Source organism: Arvicanthis niloticus, chromosome 1 (assembly GCF_011762505.2).
Source record: "Arvicanthis niloticus isolate mArvNil1 chromosome 1, mArvNil1.pat.X, whole genome shotgun sequence".
Taxonomy (NCBI): domain Eukaryota; kingdom Metazoa; phylum Chordata; class Mammalia; order Rodentia; family Muridae; genus Arvicanthis; species Arvicanthis niloticus.
Window position 1 is genome coordinate 158625160 of NC_047658.1, and position 22596 is coordinate 158647755.

Consider the following 22596-nt stretch of genomic DNA (forward strand, 5'->3'; position numbering starts at 1 on the left):
GGACACTGGAAGTGAGTAGCTGATAATGCACCTATATTAATTCAGTGCTCTGCAATAAAATCAACATTCTTTCACTTTGCAGAAAGGGTAACAACAATAATACACACATCTATACACCCTAAGTGAGGCCTTGTGCTCCACTGAGGCAGAAATGAAAAACCAAAACACAAAAGCTCCCAATGCACACCACTGCTTTGAAGAGAATATTGGAATTAACACAAACAAGTCTGACTTATCTGAAATATTAAGTAACCCAAACTGAATTTTCTGTGAGTGAATAGCAGGCATATAGTCAGAAAATAAGTGCTACTATCTTTCTAATATTGCAGTATTGGGATGAATAAATTTATAAAAAGTATAGAAACCTCATCTGCAATAGAAATCAATGGATGTCTAAATCTGATACCACAATAGTGGTGCAGTTGGACTATGACCTAGAAATGTAGCTGGACATGGTGGAGCCTGTAGTGAAGTCAACAGAGGCTGAAAAGTAGTGCAAACTGAAGGGCAGTCTCTCTTTCATAGTAACTTCCAGGCTAGCCAGCATTGCGTAGTGAAACCCTATCTCAGAAAAATATAAAGAGACAGTGAAAAGAAAAGGAAGGAAAAAGAATTAGAGATATAAGCAATACAAATAATAAAATCACCTAATAAATACAAAGAACATAAATTTATTCCAAAGAAAAAAAACTTGAAATCCTGAAATGAGGTTACAGGTAGTTGCTATGGTTTTAAAATCAGAAAGAGAAAATGAAGGACATATTGAAATCTAAAATAACTGAGTCCCAGTGTAAAAGCAGGTCAAATTATCTTCCTAAGCTTGTGACTATATAAATGTTGAACAAAATGCACATCAGTTCTTTTTCAAGGCTAGTCTCTCTTCTTGCTGGTGATGCTTTTAGAAGATGTTTACAAATCAATCCAAATATAAAATGGACTCCATGAAATAATAATAGGTGGATTAATTCCTCTTCTCACTGCCCTTGTAAAATATCAAATGTGCAAATCAAAGAGAAAGGTTTTCTTTTGAGTGTTTTGAGGAGCTGTGATATCATGAGCTTCATCACATCTGGATGAAGGAAGGAGCAAACGGTCTGAAGTAGAATGTGCTATGAACATTAAGGCTCACCCACTGCCTCCAGATGGACTCCAACTCCCAAAGGTGCTACACCTCCCCTAACTGTGCCAACTGTGAATCAACTGTTCCCTTTCACATTCAAACCATAGCAAAAGGTAATGTACCACATATTAGGAAAATGTTGCTCTTGAATTAGCCTTTGATAAGTAAAACAGGGGCAATCCCTGTTCTCAGGGTCCTCTCTGTAAAGAATGTTGTCTTAAAGAACAAGGAGAATACAATTCTAGCTCAAATGGCTGTCTGCTATCTGCTGAGACGTCAGGCATGATGCCACAACATGATAGCAACCTCTATGCAGATTCAAAAGGGATGCTTTGGTCTAATTTGTATATAGTGATGAGAAGGGGGCAAAGCAGCACAGGTGGTAGATAAACATTGTTGTCTTAGAAATGGCAGGTGACTGGTGCATCTGTGGCACTTCTCCAGCAGTGGTTTGAAGAATAGCTAACTGGTAGACAGTGGAGATATTATTTGAATCTAGGTTACCCAAGATTTCAGCTCTGTACCTTAGCTATAAAGTGCCATCTTTCCCTCTGTCCTTTGTTGAAAAATAGATTCCAGAAATCAATTCTGTTCCCTTTAGTTAACTACAACCACGATGTAACAAAATATCCTACGGAGAAATGTCCTCCAGATTCTCCGTGTAGCCTTGAATGCTCAAGTTCTTCCTTTGTAAATCAATTCATATATTTATAGGGAAAAAATCTTTATTATAATCAGTATTTTCACCGATAATAAGATAATAAAAATAGTCTTACTGTGGTTTGAATAAGAATGCTCAATAGACTCATGTTTGAATACAGTAGTGGAAGTCTTTGGAAAGAATTAGGAGATGTGGCCTTATTAAAGGAAGTGTGCCTCTGGGTACATCTTGTTCCCCTATCTGGACTGCCTTGTCTGGCCTTGATGGGAGAGGGTGTGCCTAGTGACTGTGTGTGCCAGAGTGGGTTGGTGCCCAGTGGGGGGCCTCCTCCTTCCCAGAGGAGAAGGGGAGAGATGATGGGGGTGGGTCTGTGTGAGAGGGGACTGGGATGAGAAGGGGGTGCAGTCGGGAAATTTTTAAAACTTTCCCCAAAAAGAAGATCCTAAAAAAGTAATTATTTGATTGGAAAGAAATCACATATATAATCTCTTATTTTAATTTAAAAATATTATAAGGTTATATGTGTGTGTATGTGTAATATGCATACATTGTCATCTATAATGACATACATGTGAAAGTCAGAGAATAACATTGTGGAATTGGTTCTCCCCTTCTTCCTTTATGTGGGTTCTGGGGATCAAACTCAGATGACCTAGGCATAGGAAGCATATTTACACTCTGCCAACTCACTAGCCCTGTAACCTCTATTTTTACGATTTTTATTTTTATTATCATAGTTTGTTACAATTTCTCATAGGTACTAAAGTCTATAATCACTTATGTTAGAGTGATTTATGTCCTTTCCAAATAGACTTTTACATTTATAAAACTTTAAAACTTGGAGAAAAACAAAACACAACCAAAACTTCAAATCCCCTTACCATGCAGAAATAGCTACAAGGAGTAAACCTTTTGGTATCTGCACACTGTGCTATATGCTGTATCTAATCCTTCAGGAAAGTCTTTAATAAACACATTATTTTTAAAAAATCATTCAGAACCAGATAATTAAGACAAGAACATGTGCATGAATGAAGTGTGTGCACCAAGTGATAGCACTGTGTCTAGTCACTGATGTCTCTTTGACATGGCTCAGCGTGGTATCTTCCACGGTGTGGGCTCAATCAATGTTTTGTGAAATCAGAACTCCTACTGTTGAGCCATTTAAATGGGGTGTAAAGGAGAGTACAGTAAAACAGAGCTGCCTTTCACCTAGGTGACTAACCATCACATCGATCTGTGTGCTTCTTCATGGAATCTGTTCAATGCTACTTGCAAGTTTTAACCCGTGGCTGGCAGACAAAGAATGAATGGGCTTTAAGGTCAGTAACCTAAGTTAGGAGCCCAGCCTGTTATTCTTGCACACAGGGGCCAATGTCAGGTTACAGAGCTACACACACCCTAATAATCAGTGTCTTCACCTGCTGAGCAATGCCTCTACCTATGGAAGCACTCACCACATCATCATTATTGGCCTCTACTCCAATGCCACTACTAATCCTTTCCAATATAATGCCTCCACTATTCCCTTGTACAATGTAACAGAATCAAATGAAATGTTTGAAATGTCTGCTCTTTAACACCAGAAGCCTTAGAGGCCATCTGCACAAGGGTTACCATCTACATGTTCTTTCTCACCCTTCATTGACTGGGTAAGTTTAATTTTAGTTTTAGTTTAGTTTGAGCCTTATCTGAGAGGGAACTAGCCATCCTTCGCACTGTTAGGTTGAAATTTGGAACTCTTCATCTTTCTGCTCAAACAAATCCATGGTCCTCTGAGTTGGGAGGAAAGAGAGAATACAAGCAGTGTGGCAATTGGCTCTAGGCCACCACTACTATAGCTTCAGGCAGCTGAGACTCTGCACATGCTAAGAAAAGCTGGGTCAACTTTCTTTAAGGAAGCCACCCCTGAGACACTTTCTGTACCCAAGCAGATGGTCTTATGCAATACATATCTGGGCAGTACCAAATGAACTCAGATTGAAAAGGAGCAAGTGAAGATAGGAGAGGGAAAGTGCTGGCAGGGTGTTAGAGAGGAACTGGAAGGAAAGAATGGCAGTAGAGTTGAACAAGGTATTACATGCATCTATAAACTTCTCAGACACCAAGCACTATGTCCCCATTCACTTACCTAAGCATGCATTTGATGCTGCACGATGCCTTGTTGAGGATTTACAATAATAGGATAACCACATAAGGTAAATCATAGCTTGAGTGATGACTTGTCTTCAAGATACTCTCTCCAAGTGGGAAGAAACAGACACTGGGTAACTAAAACAACAAGATAGGTGCTGTAAGGGAGAGAGGCACAAGGCACAACCCAACAGTGGAAAGAAAGGCTGGTGCAGGGTCAAGGCCCAGGAGTAATGGTCAACACAAATGGATTCTATGTGGTTTTGTTTAGTTTTGTTTCAGTGGTTTTAGTTTTTATTTTATTTATTTATTTAATTATCATTACTGGTTTTTATCGGCTTGATTTGGTTTGGTTTGGGGCTGTTGGTTTTACTTATTTTATTGTGTGTTTATTTGCCTTAATCTTTGGTTCATTTATTAATTTTGCTTATTATGGGGAAAGAGAAAGAACATGAAGCTGGGTGGGGAGGTAGTAAGGATCTCTGTGGATTTGGAAGAGGGAAAAGACTATGATCAAAATAATGAAATTTTTTAATTAAAAACATAATATAAAAAGTTCCTAACCTCATGGGGAGAAATGGCCACTCTCTGACCACAGAAAATAACATTCACTATTATGTACTTTCAAACTCACACTAGTTGACCAGTGAATGGTTGCAACAATTGACACACTACCAAAAACAAGAAAAGTAACATGAGTCATATTGTTCAGCCTACCTGGCCAAACATTAACCATTCCCTGAGAACTCTCTCACTTCTGAACTTATTCTATCCTCAGCCTACTCACTTCCTAAACCCCATGACTAAAATCCTCATGCCTTTACTCCAAGAGACTGTGTGCATAAAGTGCTCAAACTGAACACTGCAGATCCCAGGCTCCCCTGTGCACCACTAACCTGGCCATTTATTTCCATAATGCTGCCATCAACCCTTGTCATTGGAACTCCTCTCTTCCAAGGATGACTCATTTGAGGCTGCAGAGAGTCATGTGACTGGAGGCCATGGGCCAGGATAAGTGGCATGGGAAAATAAAAGAAAACTATCTCCTGCTGGAGAAATACGTGAATACCTTCCCTAGACCTAGACCAGTAGTTCTCAACCTATGGGTAGCAACTCCTTTGGAGGGTCATTCAATCCTTTCACAGAGGTCACCCATGACCACTGGAAATGACAGATATTTACATTTTGGCTCATAGCAGTAGCAAAATTACAGTTATAAAGTAGCAATGAAAATAGGTTTATGGGATTTTTTTGGGAGGGGGGTGTCACCAAACAGGAGGAACTGCATTAAAGAGTTGCAGCATTACCAAGGTTGAGAACTACGGCCCTAGACTGTCCATCACATAGAAAATGCCTTGCAGACTCACCTAAGTCATTTTGCTCTTCCTCCTTTTTCATACAGTAGAACTCAACCACAATATGGTGTCTTCTCTCAAAAAACTTTTTGCAACATATTTCCACTCTAATCTCTCTAATATATTCATACACTAGCTTTCTCCAGGCCACATCCCCTGAAGTGCATTGTCTATGCAGTGGCTCTTAAATTTCTCTGAAATCCTCAGGTCCCAGTCATCAAACACTCGATGGCCCACCTGTGTGCATCCTCCTTGGACAAATCTTAACACCTATTGCTTAGTAATTTACCATCGTTGTTCATCAGTATCCTTCAGCAGCAGGCCTAATAGCTCTTTCACTGTGCTAATTTCCACCTGAACAGGCCATTATGCTATCCTTCTGATGGAAGCACCCACTATAGGGCAGCCACAGCAAGTCCCAAGTTTGACCATTGTCTTGTCACATGCCAGAGCAGAGACAAGACCTCACTCTTATGTCCTCAGATAATCACAACTTAATTCAAACAAAGTAAATAGCAGTCTCTCCAGTTCAGGAGACATCTGTAGAAAATGAGCATGTCCTACCATGATTGGCTACTACTTCTCTGTAAGCACTGGGAGATGGTAACGTGAGGGGATGTAATGTGAGGTAATGGTAACTTGGGGGGAAATGTGCCCACCCCACTAAACAAAAAAGAGAAAATGAACATAAAGTGGAGCAAATGGAAACTAATGGGAGACATATTCAACCCATTGCAGCCCAGTGATTAGGTCCCTCAAATAGCTGAACCTGAGACAAATGAAGTCAAATATGTTTGGGCTTTATTACCAATTACTTATATTAAAATCACTTAAATAAATGACTTAACTCCTTTTGTTTGTACAAAATGTTAATATTTCTCATCCCACAGACTGAAGCAAAGCATTTGTAAACATTAAAATAATTGTGGTTTTCATGACGACAATGAACACAGGGTGAATGTTCTGTGCAACCTTGCCTTGACACATGGTGACCCACTTAGAAGCAAAACAATTTTAAATCCATCACCAAGAGGCCGCTAATTTGACTAGACACAATTTCTCCTTCTCAATTTCTCCTCTCGGAAACACTTTCAAAATAGACTAGAATAAGCTTAGATTTTATATTATTAGCCTGCTATATATGGCCAAGAGTCACTCTTTCCTATTTTATTTTTTTAAAAAACTGGTATCTTCTCTCTTGTCCTAGCTTAGTGTGAGATGTGTCCCATGAGCTCACATGTGTTTGGAACATGTCATGTCCAGGTGGTGACATTGTTTGTAAAGGTTGCAGAATTATTAGGGAGTGGAGCCTCACTGGAGACAGACCTTGGAGCTTTCCAACCCAGCCCTACTTCCTGTTTCCTCTATTTCCTGAGTGCAGATGCAACTGTATCTCTCAGCCTCCTATTCTTGGCCTCCATGCCTTCTTTGCTTGCTGCCAAGTATTCCCGGCCATACTGGAGCAACCCCTTAACTGTAAACCAGAATAAAATCCTTGTTCTCTTTTTTTGTATTGAATATTATATTTACATTTCAGATTTTTTCCCTTACCCCATTCACCCAACCCAGGAACCCCCTATCCCATCCCCCCTCCTCTTGCTTCTATGAGGATGTACTCCCTCCTACCCCCCCCATTCCTACCTCCCCACCCTCAAATTCCCCCAGACTCAGTGGGTGTCCAGCCTTAATGCTTGTTCTCTTAAGTCACTTTTCTTAGCTTGTTTTTCCACGGCAACAACAAACATGATGAGTACATTTCTAGACCCTTCTTCAATGTCATACAGCCAACAACCTGGGATCGGACTCTAGTGTATTCCAGAGTGCAAGTCTGAAACAGTGACTAAAATCCAGACCTCCCCAGACTTCATGCGATATAACTAACAAACAAAAGAACCACAGTAGAGGCCAACTGAGGCAGGTACCAGTGGGTCCAGCTGCCCTGTGCGACACAAAGTTGAGTTTACTCTTCAGAAGAACCAGGTGCGATTTCTAATTAATAGGGATATTTCTATGAATTTCTGCCAGCAGTAGTTTCTCAGTCTAATGCACTCTAAAGAGACATCTTTCTCTGCATTCCCCACTACTACTACTAAAGAGCTTGCTTTTGGGGAGCAAGGTAATACTTCTGAAACTAAAGATCCCTCTTTACAAATACAAACCCTGGGACTTCTGAGACTTTAAACTGCATCGCAGATTGACTGGGTTTTCTCCTCCCTGCTTTTGTGTACTGTGAGGTACAGAGAGATTCGAGTAAGGAACAGTGCATGTAACTAGCTTCCTGCAGTCTAGATGAGAGTTTAATGTACACATTAGTTGCTGGTGAACAACCATATGCTTCTGAACAGTTTCATTATTGCTAAGATCAAGGAAAACAAAAAGCCGTTGCAACTACTGTCAGTCCCTACAGAAAAGGCAGCCTATTTCCTTACACAGGGAGCACACAGGTTTTCTATAGCCTGAAGCCTACAAGGCATGCCTTCAATTTGTTTGAGATTAATTAACCTCCTTTCTGGCAATTTTGGGGGATATGCATGGTTGGCCAAGTATAACATTTTTGTTGTTGTTATAAAATTGTTGCTCAAATAACCTATTTACTTATTTATTTATTTTTAAAGAAAAAAAAAGCCATACTCATTGGATGACCCTATGTTTCTCTACTCAAAGTGAGAAATAAATTAAATTGTCCATCTGTCCTCCACTATCTACTATTTATCCTCTTGTTTCATTTATTATTCAAGAATATTCGGCAGTATTTCTAATTGCTCACAACAAAACTCCATACAGAAACTGATCTGCTTTGCCAACACTTGCTCTAATGTGGCTCTCTACATGCTAATCTAATGAGTAAAATGAGCCCTTTCTCTGTGATAGCATGTTTTCCTTATCATGCAGTACCAATGAGAATTTCTCTTTGCTAGAGTCCTACAGACAGTGACAGAAGAAATATGCCACACAGCCAGAGAAGAGCTGCTCAAGATCCAATCAGTAGTTTCCAGATGTGGAGGGGGGAGCAGGAATTCTTGGAGGTGGGTTATCCACAAGACTAAGTATCCACATTAGAGTTACTCAGAGGTAGAGGCTGTAACAGCCAACAGTATTGTATCCATTGAAAAATATAAAATAATTGTACCATTCTATCCTTTTCCTAACAGATTATACAATGATCCGAAAATTCCACAGCTGATATCATTATATGGCCAAGCTACAATAATCTTATTTGTGCATTTTAAATATTTTACTTTCTTGAATATTTGGGGTTCATTTATTTCCCTTAATGTCTAGGCCCATTCGTGTATTAGCTTAGAAATTTTATATAACATCTGAACACAGATAGGGGATCTGATTCTCCATGTACATATCTTAATTAGAAAAGTGGTACCCAACCCATTAGGATGGCAGGCTGTACCCAGAGGTCTGGTGGACCCACTTTCTCATCTGCATCCTCACTTACCAATAACAGAAGCAGAATGCAGTTGAGCATTTGAAATCTGAGAAGGTAAAGGATGTCTGGTCTTTGTATCTGTGAAGAAACACAGCACCCTGCCTCTATCACAATTCTATATACATCTGATTTTTACCATTACCTTCCTCTTCTCATGTATTTTGATCCCTCCTCTGTTTCCTAGCCAGCCATGCAGGCTGTTATTACATCCTTTTGTGTGTGTGTTGCTCTTTAATGTAGCCTATCCTAAACACTGGCTCTGCTCTCCTCTAAATATCCTCATTAAAGATTATACTTGGTACTTCTTGTGGACTGTTAGGATGGCCCATCCTTTCCATTTCTACACCCCTTTCTTCACCCCATTCAGGGGGCCCTTTCAAAGCCAGATTTAATATATTACTCTCAAACCCACATCTTCCTATGTTTGCTCTCACACACTGGCCCCTGCCCTGTATTGGAGTGTCCTGGGGCAGAGTTGTGAGAAACACTGACAAAACAAAGAGATGGCTGGGGTGGACATTCTGACTCTGCCATCTCTTAGTCACATGCCTTTCACTGGGATATTTCAGCACCCTGTGCCTCTGTTTCCCTGTTGGTTTTACGAGAGTGTTAGTGATACATTCCTCTTAAAAGTGTTAAAAATGGCTTTCTGAAACTGCTTCTTAGTAAGTTCCCATAAACACCTTCAATTACCCTCAGTTCTAACCATTATTCGTCTTTAAATTCTAGACTAACCATCTCCTTTAGAAACCCAGCTGTCTTACCTCAACAGCACTCTCTTCTAGATCCCACTCTTCCAGGCATTTTTCAGGGAAATTGTTCCTACAATATTTTGAAAGAAATAGATTTGACTCTACTATTAGGCTGCCTAAAAATAAACGTGTTTTGCATCCAGTATAGGACTCAACACATCATAGGTATTTTAATGTTTAAGGGATTAATTTATGTCATCACAAAACTATAAGATAGAATATATTTAGTCCACTCATTGAAGTTTTCAATCAAACTGAGGAAGAGCAGTAAAAATGTAAATTATAGAGTAGCATTTTATGTCGAGGGAGTATAATTCAATTTTAATCCGTGAAGGTTAAATAAAATTTTAGTCTTGTGTCTCATATCTAATTCAGTCTTACACTGAACATCTTCATTCTCAAACAAGACTAAAAATTTAAAGTGGCAAAAGAAGACAAGAAACTTTGCATTCTTTTTACAAAGATATAGAAATTACACATTTTATTCATGATTTTGAAAATATTTGGCAATCCTAATGAGCAAAGACTAGAGCAAAAAGAGCAATTTTAGTATCCAAATGCATGTCATTCCCCAGACCCTGATTTGCCACCAGACTTAAGAATCAGAGCACAGCCCGCAGCTGGAGCAGGCTTGTGAATGTGCTGAGTTAGGCATTTGTGGAAGGTAATTGGTTTTTCATGACAACTACCTCTGTGCTTTCCCTGCAAAGGATCGAGTGGCAGACTAGAGGTCACTGTTGATCAGCGGGCTTCACAATCAGAAGTGACTGTTGGAGGTCTAGTGGAGCAAAGTGAGAATAAGCAGGGGGCTGCCTCTAAGGGATGGTGGCCTTTGGGAGCCCTGGCCTGTCACTTCACTTCTACCCTCTAAATTTCATGCAAATTAGTCTTTGCCTAACCCAGTCTAGCAGCATGCAAGCATGTGAATTCTTGAAAGGATGGTTCCAACTTGACACTTCATACAGTTCAGAGCAACCTAGCTCCTAAACACTGAGCTGGAGAATTCTAGTTTTCTGAGTAGAGACTCAGGAAGAATCTACACAATTTCAGATATGCTCTTTTGCAAAAAGAACACTGCATGCATACATAATCCAAGAGCCAAGGCTAGACACACCTAATGACATCTCAGCACATTTTCTTATATACATTGAATAAACTAAATGTGAACCAAGCAAGGCCAACCTAAAAGGCCATTCTAAAAGTTCTGTATGAGGATCTGTAATGAGTAATATTTCTCCAATCACTCTTATACATAGTCATCCCACCAATTTGAAACAGGATATTCCTTCCAATTTTAGGAAAATTCACTAACATGAAACTGACAAAGTGAGATGCATGACCCTAGCCATCAGAACAATTGTCTAAGTCCTCATGTTCAGGGTCCCATTGCTCCAAATAGTCCCACAGCAATGTGAATGCTCCAACTCAATGGGTACTAAATTCAATTTACACTGAGTTTTTGGCCCTTACAAATGGGCTTGATGGAATGCAATCCTATGGATTAGCGCCCAATTAAAGAGTTAATATGTCCCTATCTAAATTTAAAATCAGGTTCTCTAGAGCCAGAATATCAGGACATCACTTACAATGATCAAGATAACCGGTTTCACAGCTGTGGGCTCCTGATGTTATTACACACTCAGTAGGACTTTAACTCTCCCTGAAGCTGCTAGATGCAGCCTCGGGAGACAGCATACTAGTGTTCCCAAGTTCCGTCTCAGTCAGTCTCCAGTCAAGCATCAAGATGAAGTGTTATAGAATCTAACACATTCTTCATGACTGCCGTAACTTTCAATCCTCACTTCTCCTGGCTTTCCCTTCTGTACCAAATCATTAAAATAGTCAGCCTAGGAGCTCTTTTGTTTGGCACTGAGAACATTCAGTGTTGGAAGCCCACACATGAAAGCCCTGCTTCTTCCTCCACTGCCGCTCACATACCTTGCTGGGTAAGGCAGAAAGGATGAATCATTGTGAAAATTTAGTTATCAGGCTTTTGGGGTAGTTTTTCTTCTGGATGTTGAACCCAGGGCCTCATGTTTGAGAGGCAAGAACTATATAGCTGAGCCACGTCCCTGCCCCATTTCTGACTTCTTATTTTCAGTGTCTTACTAAGTTTCCCAGGTTGGCTTTGAACTTGTTCTATAACCCCAGCAGGCTTAGAACTTGCAATCCCCCATCTCAGCCTCTCAGATAGCTTACCAGGCCCCACTTTGCAATTTCCTCAAAAGTCTTAGACGTGAGTGTTTATAACAATTCAATTCATAAAGACAAACAAAGCAAAACCCATCAAAAAGTGACTGAAATAAACAACCTGTGATCGAGTCACACAGATTAATCTGAGAGGCCAGAGAACAAATGGAGACTCAGTGAGGCAGTGCATTCTGCTTTCTTTCGGTAAGCAGCCTATCGCCGTATGTTCCTCTGGAATCCCTTCTTCTAGATAGTGAGAAGGTGCGTTTGAATTTGTGCAAGATGTGGAAGGAAGGTTAGAGGGTCATCTGGGGACCGGAAGTTCAGTGTTGTGTGTTTTACCTGTGCCACAAGCTCTGTGGTAGCAGAATTCACTCACCTTATTCAAACATTGAATGGATTAATGAAGAAAGGCATAAGGCAGAGGAGTGGAACATTCTGTCTCAGGGAGTAAATGACACTCCTGAAAATGCCTGACACACAGCTTGTCACATCACTCATCACACACTAGCCTGAATCAGGGCACAAGAAGAGTCAGTCCCCTGAATGTCACCTCTTAATGGTACTTCGGAACCTGGGCATATTTTTAAAGTTTGCATCTCTTTACCTATCTTAAAATATTTAAAGCACAACTTAAGTGGTTTTGCAGTTTTTAGCAACATTTTTAGTTGCTAGTGTCTTCTTCCTTGCAATTAGCTGGTGTTAAAAAATAAAAAGCTGTACCTATTTCTGAGAAATTTCATACTTATGGTGCAATCTACAAAAGGCAAGTGAGTTGAAAGACCCAGTCTGGAGACATACCACCTTTCACATAAATGCAACCCACCTAGCTGAAGCATGGCCCTGTCCCTCTACACTGAGAAGATTTTTAGACCACTAAATTTAGAGACTCTTGGTTGACTCATAGCTCTTTGATAAAATACAATGCCAAAACTTTGCAAAAGACCATAAAAGCTCATGACAACGGCCCAAACCTCTGTTCTTGCACACTCCTCAGAGTCTGATACAGAAATTACATATTCTGAAAAGAAACTCCAAAACCATGTTGATTATGACCAAAATAATTATAAAACTAGGCACTAATCTGCCTCACTACTTAGTTTAAAATAACAAATTTAAGCTATGAATCACATCTATTTAACTATGGAAAAATGTGGGTTTCAATAAACATGAAAATCAGACTTATATAAGAACAAGGGAATCATAGGCAGAGTCATAGTGACCTGTCCCCTGAGCCTTCAACCAGCCAATATCCTATTCTGAAAGATACCTGTATTCCCCCTGAACACCTACTCTCCTGTGTCATCCCCTTCCCCACATCCTGCCTTTTTGTGTTTCTAACCCCTATGTGAAAAAGTAAAAATTATGATTTGATTTAAAAATAATATAAATAAATAAATAAATAATATAAATAAATAAATAAGAATTCTTACACTTTACCTCTACGGGCTTAAAGCTTTGTTTCTAAGATCTGTCAATGAGAGGCTTATGAATAAGGGATTTTTGTAAATGCCAATAACATTTTGAAATTTAAATCATTTTATAAGAGAAAACAGCAGAATTTACCAAATAAGCATCCACAGTTTATGTCTTCTGTTGCATAATAAATAGACAAAATAGAAAGTATTGTTTTTTCTCCTGTGTCTCATCCTTCTGTCCACGTGTACAAATAGCAGCAGTAGAATCTCATCAGCTATGGGGCAATGAATAGTCATGAGTGATTGCAAGGCTCAGGGCTGTGCTAATCTAGAATTAAGAGCTAGAAAACACCCTCTTAGTCCTCTAGGAAATCATTTGCATGGAGATGTTTTGCTAGTCAAAGTTTGAATTTTTTTTTAATTACATATATTAATTGTACAAAACAATAAGTTTCACTGTGGCATTATCACACATGTATAATGTAATTTGATTACATTAGTCTTTCTTGTCACCAACATAGCCTTCCATCTGCCTCCCCTGGTCCCCTATAGATGCCATAATTGTTCCTTTGCTTTTCCTGTTCGTGTGTGTGTGTGTGTGTGTGTGTGTGTGTGTGTGTGTGTGTTTGTACATGTGAGAAGCATATGATACTTATCCTTCTGTATCTCACTTATTTTGTTTAACATGATAATATCCAATCCCATCAACTTACTCTCTCTCTCTCTCTCTCTCTCTCTCTCTCTCTCTCTCTCTCTCTGTCTCTCTTTATTATGTACAAGTGGATGGGAAGTTAAGGACTCTAGTTAAGTACTAAGCATCTTCATCGTGAATGTGTTCATCTTTTAGTCCCCACTGCCACCCCTGGCTTTAGTACTAACTTCTGCTGGAACCCTTTAGTTGAAGTGCTTCTAACAGCTAGCTCTTTCTTTCCTTCTTTCTTTCAATTATTAATCCTTTTTTCCTTCCTTCCTTCCTTTCTTTCTTTCTTTCTTTCTTTCTTTCTTTCTTTCTTTCTTTCTTTCTTTCTTCCTGTTTACATATAAGACCTGAGAATGTAGCTAAAGAGTAGTGCACATACCTGGCACGCCGTATCCTATTGTCCATCCCAGAACTTCACCAGAAGTAGGTGTATTGTCCTAAAACTGATATGATTTCTTGCTTTATGGGTGACTAGTGCTCATTTTGTATATAGACCACATTTTCTTTCTCTGCTCATGGACAGCTAGGCTGAGCCCATAATTTGTCTTCTGAGAATAGTAATATAACAAACATAGGTATGCAGTATCTCTATTGTGTACTGACTTTAAATAAGTTTCAATTATGTTTAAAAAGGCAGTGTTCTCCAGGAAAGTGAAAACCCCACAGATAAATGTCCCTGAGCAAGCATGCAAGCTCACATGCTGTGCTGTGCTTGCAGCAGGTTGCTGGCCTCTCATCACATTTATTTGGTTAATAGAGTTTAGATGGTACCCCTAGCTCGATGAATACCTTAAGGCATAGCCTATTTTTCTCCAAGATAACAACAGAACCCTCCCTTCTGCCTATCCAGCACACTTCTCATTAAGAAACAGTTTAGTCCCTGAAGTGGGCATGACATTCTTCCTTTGCAATAAATACAAGTTATTTTAAACCACAGGCCATCATTCTGCCTCTCATCCAATAATTACATGTTCACCCAGGGTAATGCTCTTGTCTCCACTTGAGTAAAAGCAAACATCTTTTAATCTCACAGTTGGCAGTAACTTGAGATTAAAATTCAATTGTAGCATGTTACCTGGAGGTAATGAATTATCAAGTTTGGTCGTCCTGGAAGCTAAAATTCTCCTGAGAGAACACAGGATAGGTGGAGATATTGGTGATCCCTGTTCTTATACAGTTTCGTGGGCAGCCTGGCAGGTAGACCTGCCTTCCACAGTGGGGAGAATAGGGGTTGGACACTCAGGAACTCTTTTGCTGTTAGAAGATCTCTATCTAATAGGTTCCAGAAGAAATTAGTACCAATGCCAGGAGGGAGAGTGGGGGGATAAAAGATGAACACATTCATGATGAAGATGCTTGGTACATAACTAGAGTCTTTAACTTCCCATTCACTTATGCATAACAAATACATGTGGATTCTGTCCATGCAATGTTTGTGTACTCAGAATGAAACAAGCTGAACCTCTATTTTTTTTTTTTTTTTTGAGACAGGGTTTCTCTGTGTAGCCCTGGCTGTCCTGGAACTAACTCTGTAGACCAGGCTGGCCTCGAACTCAGAAATCCACCTGCCTCTGCCTCCCAAGTGCTGGGATTAAAGGTGTGCACCACCACTGTCCCTTGAACCTCTATTTTCATAAAACTGACATTTCTGTGTCTGAAAGAAATTAACACAGAGTAAATGAAACTCGAAGCCTGGAACAGCTAAAAACAATGGCAAACAGTTTGACTTATCTCTTTACTTCTAAGCAAAGAAAGACCTTCTTCAGGGGGTGGGAGTGGACATACCATAATATCATTTTATCTTGTTTCTCAATTCTTTTTTCTCTCTTTTTTCATCCTCTTCTGCTTTTTACATGCATAGCTCTTAGATATTTAGACTTAGGATACTAAGTTCAAAATTAAAAATACTAACAATTTTCAGTATTTACCTAAGGTTTCCAAACAATTTTGCAACTGAAGAATTCCAATGTCCTTGGGCTAATAAGAAAGTACACTAGGTCAAGGGTCTTGCTACAAAGCCAGATAACAGGGGTTTGAGCAGCAGGATCAACACAATAGGAGAGAACAGATTTCCTCTGACCTGCAAAGAGGGCATGTGTCCCCACACACAGTGAGTAAAGAAACATTAATACTTTGCATGCCCTTTATGGCATAAATATGATAATCAAGCAATAAAATTATTACCTAATCATTAATGGGTTTGGCTTCTTATGTTCTGGATATTTTCCTAATGTATTTTGTCATCAAATGAGCCTTATACAATAGGTGCTTTTATCATCCCCATTTCACAGATAAGGTACCTAAAGTCAGTATGATCCCCAGTATAACCATGTATTGTTAAGTGACAAAGAAAAGCTGTAAGTCTTACATACCTACTATTTATGCGAGCTTTGCCTCTCAGTGTCACCAAATCCTTAAAAGAAATACTTATTACATAAAAGAAAGGGTGAAAGGGAAAATATGTTTTTAAAAGATTTATTTATTTTGATTTTCATATTTATGTGCACTTTGGCTCCTTTGGGAGCAGAAGAGGGTGCTGGATCCTTTAGAACGGGAGCAATAAATGGCTGTAAGCTGCTATGGGCTGCTAGGACCTGGCCTTGGGTCCTCTGTAAGAGCAGCAAGTGGTCTAAGCTTCTGAGCCACTTCTCCAGCCCTCCCTGGTGTTGTTTTTACAAAGAATCTTGACTTTATTCTTTTAACTCATTATTGTCTTATCAAAAGGCAATAATGATGTCCCATCATGCTGAATCCAGGAGCCTGGGTACTGAGAAATCTCCAACATGGGAGCTTTTTATCATTATTCCAGTTGTCGCTCCAATATTAAATAACAATAAATATTAAATAAATAAAGAAGACTAAACTCCAAGTCACCATTAGAGTGTTGTTCGTAATTTACATTAGAAGTAATAACTTCCAAACATCCTTGAATTTAGTCATCTCTTCGAAACTTCTCTCTTCTTTGAAGAGCTGCCATCCCCAAATTTTTAAAAGAAAGTTCCTAAGAGTTTGGAACACGAGCATTGTCTGAGCAAGGGTCCTTAATCCCGAGTCCAAGGGTTGTAATGTAACTTTTGTTGGTCAGATAAACAACCATTTTCCAGATTAAGCAATTATGTCCCACCTTCATGGGAAAATAAGCATGATTTCTAAATAATTTTCATTCTGTATTCTAAAAGAGTTTGGGGGCATACCTTTTGGTTCCATCCTCAGTTACTAAAGTCTTAAGGCAAATCACTTGATCACTGTGTCTATCAGTTTTCCAAACAGCAAGCCTGCCTCATGTCCCTTCAAATGATGAACATTTTAAAATTGTATAATCATGGGCTGATCATTTATCTCTCCCTATATTCCCTCTTGTGGGAAAGAGCTTGTGAAATTAAATCTTCAGTTTATGAAGATAAGTTTAAATGTCTTCCATTTGCTCTGTTCCTTTCACAGGCTCCTCTTCAATAGCTTGCCTATACCCATCGTGTGTGTGTGTGTGTGTGTGTGTGTGTGTGTGTGTGTGTCTGTGTGTGTGTGTGTACATGATTTTTCCATTTATTCCCATAAGCCAATAATTGAGAATTGTTGTAAATCACAAACACTGCACTTTTGCTCGTCAACATGCAGATAGAACTTGAAATAATCAGGCAAATTCTCAAATGATAAGTAAGAATCAGTAACTTTCAAGCAAACTCAAATACACAACAGGTGTTTTCAATTCACAGAGTGCTTGTGTGGAAATAGGAGATACTAAGTAACTGGTGAGAGGAATCTTTTAATGCCACAGTCATTTTCTAACAGAAGAAAAACTTCAGAATGCTACATTTTTATCTGTTCCTGCCATGCTTAGAGAATAGCTTTTAAAATGTTCTTCTGGAGTCCAGAGAACAATGACTACATCGTGACATCGTTCTTCACTTCCAGCTCTACCTAAACGGTTCATATACATGGTGCACCTTTTAAATTGCACTTTGAGTCTTTTTGAAAACACCATTAAAACTGCATCATTTTCAGACTCATAAAAGTTCAAGTCATAATGCATTTCCTCAGCCTCAAAATTTGCTCTGTCCAAAAATCATAGCTCTGTCTCTGTATAAGAATGACCAACAATCAGGAAACAAAAAGCACATGAAAAAACATGGCACTTAGTTAAATTTGACTTTCAGATACACAGCAATGTTTTTTTCTTTAGTACAACCATGTCCCTTGCATTGAATGGAACAGAATTACACTCTAAGAAAATGTCATGGGGTACTAGTTACTCTCTTTTGCTGTGATAAAACACTGTGAGTTTCTTTGTCAACGCTTGGAATACCCACAATACAGCTCACAGATCATATGAAGCTCAAGAAAAAGGAAAACCAAAGTTTGGATGCTTCAGTCCTTCTTAGAAGGGAGAACAAAATACTCACAGGAGGTAGAGTGTGGGAGGGGCTAAGAAAGACGAAAGAGGGGAGGGGAAAAGGGTGGCAGGATGAGATATGGGAGGAGACAGGGATGATATACAGAGGGTCTCTTCTAAGAGTCAATATAATATTAACTGTAACCCTATATAAAAAGTAAATTACATACTCCCAACCTACAATGGCACAGAATACATATAACCATTCCAAAAAGAAAGAATGGACACAGGGTGAGAAAATGCTGGACTAAAGCAACACCAAACCCCAACAGAACAAACTATAAATCCTGTAGCTTCATGTCTGATGTCAGAGGGCTCAGTTGTCTCTGTCATGCATTTGCTTCCTCAACAGCTCTCTCTTTGAGGGATGGCCACACACCCTCTGTGCAGCTCTCCTTGTTAGATATTCCAATGTTAGAGGCTCTATCACCTCTAACGTTGTAGGGGATCCAGTGCAATCCAGGCTTCGCTTTTGTTACTTCTCACAATAGCCTCTCAGGGTATTTTGCCTTTTCAGGGCCTCCATACAGCACTGCCTAGACATATTGTCTTATCACTATTGCACTTGTGGGTACCTGGAAGGTTGGTATTGTAGCATGGTCTAACACTGGATAAGATTGTCGATGTCTTTTCTCCCCAATAAGTCTATACAGTGCCTATACAGCACCATGAAATCTAGCAATCAGAGAGTATTACCTAATCAGTGATTTCCTATAGTCAGTATTTAGTAGCTTTGGCAAGACATCTTAGTTTCTATTTATGGTAGGTAACCAAGAGCAATGGCTATAGCCTGTGGTTTTTGGTGTTTCTGGGGCTTTCCTGCCCAGTAACTAGAAGGGACATAACCTATGACAGGTACTGAGATTTTCATGTAGTGACCTAGGTCTTCTGCAATAGCATTTTTTACTAATGTGTGAATACTTCTGTTCAAATCCTTTGAAAGATAAATAGATAGATAGATAGATAGATAGATAGATAGATAGATAGATAGATACATACATACATACATACATAGATAGATACATAGATAGATACATAGATAGATACATAAATACATAGATAAATGGTGGATGGATGGATGGATGGATGGGTGGGTGGGTATTTTATATTATCTTAGAAGCTAGTAGTGTTTCATCTTGCTATGTAATTCTGGCTGTTCTGGAATTGTTACATGGCCCAGGCTGTCGCCACTATTACAGAAATCCTCTTTCCTCTGCCTCCCATGCACAATATATCTACAGTAAAACCAAATTAGTATAGCAAGGTATCTCAGCTTCAAAGTTTTTATTTCATAAGTCAGCACTGCATCATACCTACTAGAACATTAGGAATGCTATTCGTAACTTGGAACAGATTTAATGAGAATCACAAAATGAACAAAGGAGCCTAAACAAATTAAATGGATCTATTCTTTCACTACAAATAGATTTTAGTTTCACCCCAAGGAGATCTTATATTTCATCATTATTAAAAATGCCAGCAATATTTTGTCTGCAAAGAGAACAAATTTTTCCTCCTACTTTTCCCTCTGACTTGAAAACCCTTATTGCATATTTTATGAGTCACAGGAGATCTTAATTGCTGATTTTCAGTATTACAAACTCTGAAACCCACGGTGGCATTTTGCTAAATGCATTTTGTGCATGTAGGGCTGTTGTACATTAACAAAAATTATAGTAAAACACGGTGAGAGAAGCCATTTTATATGACTTTTCTTCACATGTGACCTTCAGAAGCTGAAATAAAAGGACCTTCCCACTCAAGCTCTGGCTCCTATTGCCTATAAGGTCTTATTTTCACATGGAGCGCCATGATCCGCAGCCTCTTGTCACCTCGTCTAATTTTGGGAAACATTGATAATTCTAAAGCATAGAAAACTATGAGAGAAAAGCTAGCATCAGTGTTTAAAGGCCCCCTGTTTCCTTATTTGCTTTGTCCCTGAGGATACTGGATCTTAATCAGTTTTCAGGCCATTGTTACATTCAAATGCCTCTGAAGGTAGAAAACCTGTTACTCTTGTATTTGGAAAGAATCAGGGAGTTATATCAACTAAAAGTGGAATAAAATAGATGTGAGAAGTAGTTGAATTTTGGCACCAGAGATATCAGAAAATATTTATTGAAAACTAGATTTTGTGTACTAAATTTTTATAATGATTTAGAGAAAGGAATTGTGGGGATTAAATGTGGGCAGTCATATGGCCTGTCACCTACAAAAATGCTCAATAAATACTAGGAGTCATTAAAAGCCAGGTCTACTGTTCTTATACATGAAGCTTGTTAGTCCTACAAGGGATGTTAGGATTCAAATCTTTAAAAGAGACCTCAATTGCAGCAGCAATTTTTTCAGAAACTGGTAATATATTTTCAACTTGATGGGTCAAAAAAATCTGGCTCGGTGTACAGTAAAAAGGGAAGAGGGTTACAGGAAAAATTCTGCCTTGCCTATCCCATTTAAAGGGTGCTTCACCACAGGAGAAATCAATACTTATCTCAACCCCTCCAAGTCAGGTTTGGATGTTGAATTCTACAAGTAGATCACCCGAGAGCAGGGACATTTATATGCAGGCTTGATGACTTGTAGGGTTTGGAGCATTGAAAGCCACGGCTCAGTCCCTCACATATTGGTATCTTCCATATCCCTCCCCCCCTAGGTCTTCATCTTAGCTCTGAGACAGTCAAAGAAAAGGTTTGTTTTCCCCAGCAGAAAGAACAGCTGCATTTATGCGATTGCATGAGCAGTGTCGGTCCTCAGCAAAGCAGAAGTAGACATTTTCAATTTAACATCACCCTCCCACCACTCTCTTTGCTCCCTCAGAAAGTCCAAAATCTGCTTTCTTCATATTGTCTGAGACCCAACAGTAGACAGCACCTCTTTGTCATCACAGCCCTGTCTGTACCCGAAAATCGTGGCCTTTTCTCATCTGACCTATTGGGTATCATTTTCTTTTGGACCCTCAGCCAGGACAGTACTGTCTCAAATTCTGGAATAAAAGATTTAAAGGAGAGCAAAACTTAATAATAAAAGAAAATTTAAAAGAACAATATGGACTTTTCCCTATTCTTGTGCTTTCTAATTCACCCAGCAACTCTATGTTTGTCACTAATTTTATCTCAGTTGCACAGATTTTAGAGAAAAGCACATGGAAGAAGTGGATATGTTTCCTACTTATGAAATTTGGTTATCATTATAATTGTAATTGTAGTATGTTAATGGTCTAACATCTGGCAAAAAGTCTATCTTCTTTATGGACAGAGGAAACAGAATAAGATACCTCAACCATAAACTGCCACACAATAGAGGCAATTATATCTTACAGGTAGCAAATAGACATCTAATTGGACCTACGGACTACTTAACAGGCCAGAGCACTGTTAACCTAGCCAATTATCAATGCCTAGTAAGGTCACAGACCACACAGTAGTTCTTACAACTGCCACTTTCCTGAACTAGTGTAATTTCTAACTTCATTCTAAATTCGTAGCCTTATAGCCACAGTAGAGTTTTCATCACACTCCAAAGAAGATATTTTTTACAAGAGATGGAGGCTATTACAGAAATTCACAACCCTCAAAATGCAGACAACTGATGGTGAGATGCCCAGCCCCAGTTAATACATCTGTAAGACAACTCCTAGATCTAAGGCTCAGGACATAGTGGGCAGAAAGATTATAAGAGCCAGAGGATGAGGGCAGAGGGTCTGTTTGGAGGTTGTGTCTTCTATACATGAAAAGAATACTAAACTCATAAAATCTCAACAATATGATCATCTAAATGAGGCCTGAATAATGACAATAACAACTGAAACGCCAAAATGGATGACCTAAGTTTCACAAGGCCCCATACCTAGATGAAGACCTGCCATCAATAAATGGCTACCAAGAGAAGGAAAATAAGTCTTCTCCAAGAATGAATGTCCTGTAAATTATATAATCTAAGTAGTCTTCTCAAAGCACACATACATACGAACAACAATAAACAGACTCAGCAGATTGTATAATGTACATATGTATATGTATGGATATATGCATGTACATATGTACAAACGCATAACTATTATAATAAAAAAGAAAGTTCAATTGTTTGAAAGGGAGGGGCCATGTGAGAAGAGTGAGGACTAGAAATTATGTAAATACAGTACTCATGTATGAAGTTCTCAAAATATTTTAAAACAGAACATGAACAATATTCACAGATATGAAACATAATCATGAATCTAAAAACAATGCTCAAGATTTGATCTAAAATTATTCAATAGACAAAGAGCAAAGAAAATTCTACCTATTCTTAAGGAGAAAGTTAAAAGTCCAGTCTTAAGTGGCTCCAAATCTGTTAATAGTGAAGAAAATAGTGTATATAAATCACTCTGTGGCAGTCCTCAAGTTCAAAAGTAGTTGACCAACATATAATGAACTCCATAGTGTGTGTGTGTGTG